The sequence below is a fragment of the Solanum stenotomum genome, chromosome 9, assembly GCF_019186545.1.
Source record: "Solanum stenotomum isolate F172 chromosome 9, ASM1918654v1, whole genome shotgun sequence".
Taxonomy (NCBI): domain Eukaryota; kingdom Viridiplantae; phylum Streptophyta; class Magnoliopsida; order Solanales; family Solanaceae; genus Solanum; species Solanum stenotomum.
Genome location: NC_064290.1, coordinates 23,081,916 through 23,088,462, shown reverse-complemented (window position 1 = coordinate 23,088,462; position 6,547 = coordinate 23,081,916). Strand labels below are relative to the sequence as shown.

The window sequence follows — 6,547 nt, the reverse complement described above, 5'->3', positions numbered from 1 at the left end:
TACTTCTTTGTCTGAAAACTCTTCGTGTTTTCAATCAAAGAGGGGCAAACTGTAGACACGTAATTTTTGACCGAACATAAGACTTTACACTGTTTTTTTAAAAAAAATTATTTATTCCTTAAATATTTATTTTTAGGTTAAGTTAGATATTTTGATTTTTGTCTTATTTAGTAAGTTTGTTTTAAAAGATTTGAAAATAAAAAATAAAAACAAAAATAAAAAAATAAAAAGATATTTTCAATGTATTAAACTTGTTGGACATTTTAAAAAAAAAAAACGAAACTCGTTGGACATTTAAAAATATATTTTTCTTTGATTATAAATTTTTTTTATTTTTTTTTTAAAAATAATAATAATAAAATATTTTACATTATTAATAAAAAAAAAATTTTAAAAAGCAAAGTAGCGGGTGATTTTGATTTGCTTTAATATCATGCATGAATTAGTCAAAGATTGTTAGAAAAAAAAAATAAAAAATAAAAAATAAATAAATATATATATATATATATATATATTAAAAAATCAGTTTCTATTTTTGTGCCTAAGAATTATGTGAAGTGATGGAGTTTTAAATTTCAGTTATGTGGCTTTGTGGGCTATTTTTGCTGTTAGATTTATTATTTTGTACCAATAATAAAATATAATTTTTAATATTCCTTTAATTAGTTGATATATTATTATGATTTATTATTTATATGTATAGTTAATTATTATTCTTTTAAAAGTAAAAACAAAACTAAAAATAAAAATAATAAAATTCACCCCCACTTCCCATACCCCACAAACCCCATATACTCACTCCTATACAACTATATCCCCACAAAAACTATCAGCAACTAACAAACCCCTATACATACACGACTAAAATTAAATAAAAAAAAAAAACCAAAAAGATACCCACACCCCCACGTATCTGAAAAGAGGGGAGGACTCCTATATATATCACAATACATCACCATCATAAAACATCATCCGTTATACAAAAGAAGAGTGCACACACAAAAAAAAAAAACCAATACACTTTAAGTCAGAAAGATTCTTGTTCGTGGATTCAAGTTCGTGGCTCCTTAAAGTTAATTATAGTTAACTTTGGAAATCTGTAGATTATAGCGGTTTCTTTTGTTGGAATTAAGTTTTACGAAAAGGTAATTCTAATTCCTTATATAGTTCAATGAAATAATTGTTCTGAATTCGATTATGATGTTATGAAGTCCTTAAAATTACATGTATTGTTATATGCCACTATTTTATGACGCGTATCATATTGTTGATTGCATGAATTGCTACTGTTTAAATTTGCTCATCGAATTATTTTTACACCTGACGTTAATTTAATCAACTAATTTGATCCAAAGATGGTTGTTGTTTACTCCTAGTTTTATTCCAACATGTTTATGTACATTTATTTGATGGTACAAATTGACAACTTCGTTTATGACTTTAATTTAATTACATGTAAATTGGTTAGAGATTCTGTATTAGTTATCATTTAGAGTTTCTGGAGTTTAATAAATAAATAATATTGCCATACTTATGGAGACAATTAGTTATTAGAATAATTTTTATCGTGTCCGAAATATTAAAAATGGAGGAGATGAACATTAGTTCATTTGAGTGAGTCGTTAATTCATCAACGTGAGATAGTTCTTTTATTAGTAATTTCACACTATCATCATTTGGTGAAGAAAAATTAATATATCACTACGTATATATTATTTTTCTCTCAATTAGTTTAAAGGAAAAATTAATTAAAAAATAATATATAGAATTAAAAAGAAAACGTGAGCAGAGAAAAATATAATAATAAAAGAAAATAGTGCAGAATAGAAAGATGAAGATAATAAAAAAAAGAAGAGGAATAGATCATTAAAAAGAAAGTAAGAATAAAAAAAATAAAATAAATAAACATGTATTATAAAAAGCAAAAACAGAAGAAACAAAAGATGAATAGTGATAAAAGAAGAGAAACCTTTTGTTAGACAAAAACAAAAAAAATAAAATAAAAATAACGGTAAGAAGAAGAAGAAACAGAATGTCAAAAAAATTAAAAATATAAAAATAAAAACTACAAAAAAATAACGTGCAAGAAATAGAATAAAAAATAAAAGAAATTTCCAAGAAATTGGTCTTAACCTCTTTAACATTTTCTTTTTCTAAAATTAATCCTAAATCCCATAGAAGTTTACCTCCTATTATAATTCAAATATCTACTCCCACTAAAACGACAATATTAAAATTTCTCGAATTTTAAAAAATCTAAATAAGACAGTTACGATAAATCAGAGAGGGTGGGATATAGGTAAATGTATAGCTAATAAGTACTATATCCAAAAGCTAAGTCAGGCCAGGATATAAGTCAATGAAGCGACCGTGCTAGAACCACGGGACTCGAGGGGTGCCTTATACCTTCCCCTTGGTCAATAGAATTTCTTATCCAGATTTCTAGTTCGCAGACCATTAAAAATTAGAGTCAACTTCTTTTTGATTAGGGGTAAAAATTAGGTGACTTGGAACACTAAAACTCAATTCCAAGTGGTGACTCTGAAATAAAATAATCCCTTTTCGAAACGTCACTTTAATTGGAGAAACTCTATTTTTCAAACATTTCGTTTGGGGAAAAATAGGGGTGTGACAGATTGTGACTCCGCTGGGGATAACCAGAATTCGAGCTTCAAAATATTGACTTGCGTATGGCTTTGATCTTTATTTTTATTATTATTCTTTTTGGATATTGTGTTGTTAGTATAATGTGTTATTTGCTACTTGTTTATCGCTTTGATATTATGTGAATTGTTATATGTTTGTCTCTCCTCGCGCACCCATCTCAGTCTTCTGAGATACTTTATTCGGAGATGCGATTACGCTCCCGAGCCATGAGATACCAGAGATGCGGCAACGCTTTTGGGAAGGATTCTATAGTAACATATGTCTTAAGATGGGAAGGACTAATAGTGAGGCCGGAAAGCCCTGCTACCGGTAAGCTATCCCTTCCCAACTCGAGTAGTCCACTCGTTTTATGACCAGTCTAGACACTCATTCCATTAGGTTGCTAACTTAGTAAAATAAGTCTCAGCGATGATTATCCCTAATAGGATCCGATTTGTCTGCATCATGCATATTTTTAAACTAATGGGGCTCAACACAAGGGTCGAGTCCTTCTAGGACAGGTACCTCCACTTAAGACCATCATGTACATTTTTTGTTCTACTTGTTGCACTATTAGGAAGGCTATACAAAATGTCGACCGGCTTTGGATGAATTAATTAAAAAAAAGAGAAGGAAAATTATAAAAATACAAAGGTCTTAGTGTCCTTCTTTTATTAAACACTTTTACTTTGTCAAAATTTGTACTTCTTTCATAAATATAAGATTATTATTTTTTTTAGTTATTATTACTATCATTTTTTTAAAAAAAGGTGTAAAGATAAATTAAGAAAAAATAAAATAAAACCAACAATACTATATTTTTTTAAAAGTCTAGCAAGATTATCTAATAAGAGGGGTTAAGACTACAACAAAAAGATTTGAGTGCTTATTTTTCTTATGTGTTTTTTTACTTTTATTTTATTTTTTCAATCACTCTTCTTATAATAATAATTACTTTTAAAAAAAAGAAATTTATACTAATTTTTTTTTCCCCTTTCAACTCTACTCAGATTATTTAATAGGAGATTTTTTTTTATTTTTTTAAAAAAATAAAATAAAATGTGATGGTTTGTTTTCCTTAGTGTCCAATCATGTTTTTACTATTATATACAATAATTTTTACTTTATTTTTATAAAAAATAAAAATGTGTTTTATTAAGTCCTAATTTGTCATTATCATAAGGGAAAAAAGACAAATTTACCCCCGAACTTTGATAAATGGTACGTCTATGCCCTCCGTTATACTTTGGGTCTATCTCAGCCCCTGCCGTCCAATTATCGGTACACACATGCCCCTCTCACTAACGGCCCCCTCATCCTATACACGTGTCTTAATCCTAATCAACTACCCGTTTGATCATTATTTTTAACCCATAAACTAACAACCCGCCCCATAAACCCATACCCACCCGATTCCCTCTAAAATATTCAATTAAAAGACCCAAATCTTCCGGGTCTTGTTCCTATCTCACAATTCCTCCTACTGTAATCTGTTTAGTCCATGGAAGAATTCTCTTCACTTCATCATTACCATCTCTCATTTTTTCCGTTACTTCTTTTTCAATCTCCATTAATTCTACACAAACTCTACTCATTTCTCCCTGTCAATTTTCAATTCAATCACTACAAAATCAAAAACACAAAAAATTTGAGAGTTGAAAAATGAGAATTGAGTAGAATAATTCAAATTTTGGAGGTAGAGATAGCCGAGATTTCTTCGCCGAATGTGGACCCTCTACCTCATCCTCGCCGGAACCAAATCCAGGACAGAATTTCGGCAACGCCGGAATGTTCAAGTCAAAATCATGGTGGCTGATTGTAGACCCCATGCCCTCTGACGTCGTAACTCCGACACTAGCGCTAACGCTACTATTAGCGTTACCGCCGTCGTAGTGACATCATTTGTGTCCTCCCAAAGCTTGTCCAGTAGGAAAACATTTGTGGCAAATCGAACACTCATGAGTCTTCCACTGTCGTTACCGTTACCGGAGATAGTAGTTCCGGTAGCATTAGTAGTAGTAGAGGTAGTCGACTGATTATCTCCTCCGCCACCACCGGCGACGAGTTTCCGATGACTAGCTTTATGTCCTCCTAAAGCTTGATAAGATCCAAATCCCTTACCATAAACCGAACACTTATACAACATCTTCTCCTCCATCTTCTCCCACGGCGCGTGGATTTTCTTCACTGTCACCGGGGATGGTAGAGATCGTACCTGATTAACAGAGCCATCGCTCCACGCAAGCATAATCAAACAAAGCGCCAAATATCCCTCTTCAGTCGGCTGGCGATCCATACTCCGTGGCCTCTTAGATCTCTTCCCTTTAGTCCAATTTTCAAGGTACCGAAGTTGCTACTGACCTTTGCTCTCAAATTGAAACGTCTGCGATTTGAAGTACCAGTTGGAGAATTCAAAGCTTCAAGGGCCATCTCAATATCAATTTGATTGAATTATTCGTTTATAATGAGACCCGGAAGAATTGGGTCTTTTAATTGACTTAGGATATTTTAGAGGGAATCGGATGGGTATGGGTTTATGGGGCGGGTTGTTAGTTTATGGGTTAAAAATAATGGTCAAACGAGTAGTTGATTAGGATTAAGACACGTGTACAGGATGGGGGGGCCGTTAGTGAGAGGGGCATGTGTGTACCGATAACTGGACGGCAGAGGCTGAGATGGACCCAAAGTATAACGGAGGGTATAGACGTACCATTTATCAAAGTTCGGGGGTAAATTCGTCCTTTTTCCCTTATCATAATATAGGAAAATATGAATTCATATGGAAAGAGAGATAAGAGGCCAAGGGAGGATCAATCACCTCGCGTCATGATATTAGATAAGGCTCTGACACTTTTGAAGGCATGGTATGAAAATATGACGAATCATGGGAAAGGAGTGGTGTTCAAACGCTTGGGATTTCTGCGAGCCTTTTGTATGTTGAGCCACGACGGGACTTGATAGAAGCACTAGTTCATTTTTGGGATCCAATAAAAAATGTATTCCACTTTTCTGACTTTGAACTCACTCCCACACTAGAGGAGATAGGCGCATTCATAGGAAGGGATAAAAAACTTCACGAAGAAGAACCTATGATACCAAAACATATCAGTGGTAGGAGGTTTTTGGAGTTATTGCACATAAATGAGAATGAAATAGGTGATTTCCTTGATAACGGATGGGTTCCGTTAGAATTTTTGTACAAAAGATATGGGCGAAAGGATGGGTTTGAGTTATATGGAAAGAAACTTCGTAATAACGGGTGTCGTTTGACCTGGGAAGCACACAGTTATGATGCCTTCACAGTAGCTTTTTTGGGGATCATGGTGTTTCCGAAAAGGGGAGGAAAGATCAATATAAATTTGGCTGCAATCATTACAACTTTTGAGAAAAAGCCTAATATCACCCTCGTACCCATGATTCTAGCAGACATCTACTGCGCTTTGACAATTTGCAAGAATGGAAGAGATTACTTTGAGGGATGCAATATGTTACTACAATTATGGATGATTGAGCACATTCGTCATCACCCTTATGTAGTGGACTTCAAAGTAGAATGGAATGATTACATTGGGGGCCACGAGGAAAGAATCAAAGATCATAGTTTTCCGAAGGGTATTGAGGCTTGGAAGAAATACCTCAATAATCTGACTGCTGACAAGATTGTGTGGAATTATCATTGGTTTCCATCAGCCGAGGTGATATACATGTCTACCTTTCGATCGTTCATCATCCTAATGGGCCTTCGAGGTGTCCAACCTTACATGCCACTTAGAGTTATGCGACAACTTGGTCGACGCCAGTTTTTACCACCTAATGAAGATATGCAGGAATTCGTGTATGAGTTTCATCCCGAGATTCCTTTAAGGAAATCAGAGATATTCAAGACTTGGGGGGGATGCAT

The 6,547-nt window shown here is 33.3% G+C and overlaps 1 pseudogene; it reads right to left on the bottom strand.

The window, feature by feature from the left end:
* Positions 1-4,109: 4,109 nt before the first annotated feature.
* LOC125877378 (zinc finger protein ZAT10-like) lies at positions 4,110-5,076 on the bottom strand (annotated as a pseudogene).
* Between the last annotated feature and the right edge of the window lie 1,471 nt (positions 5,077-6,547).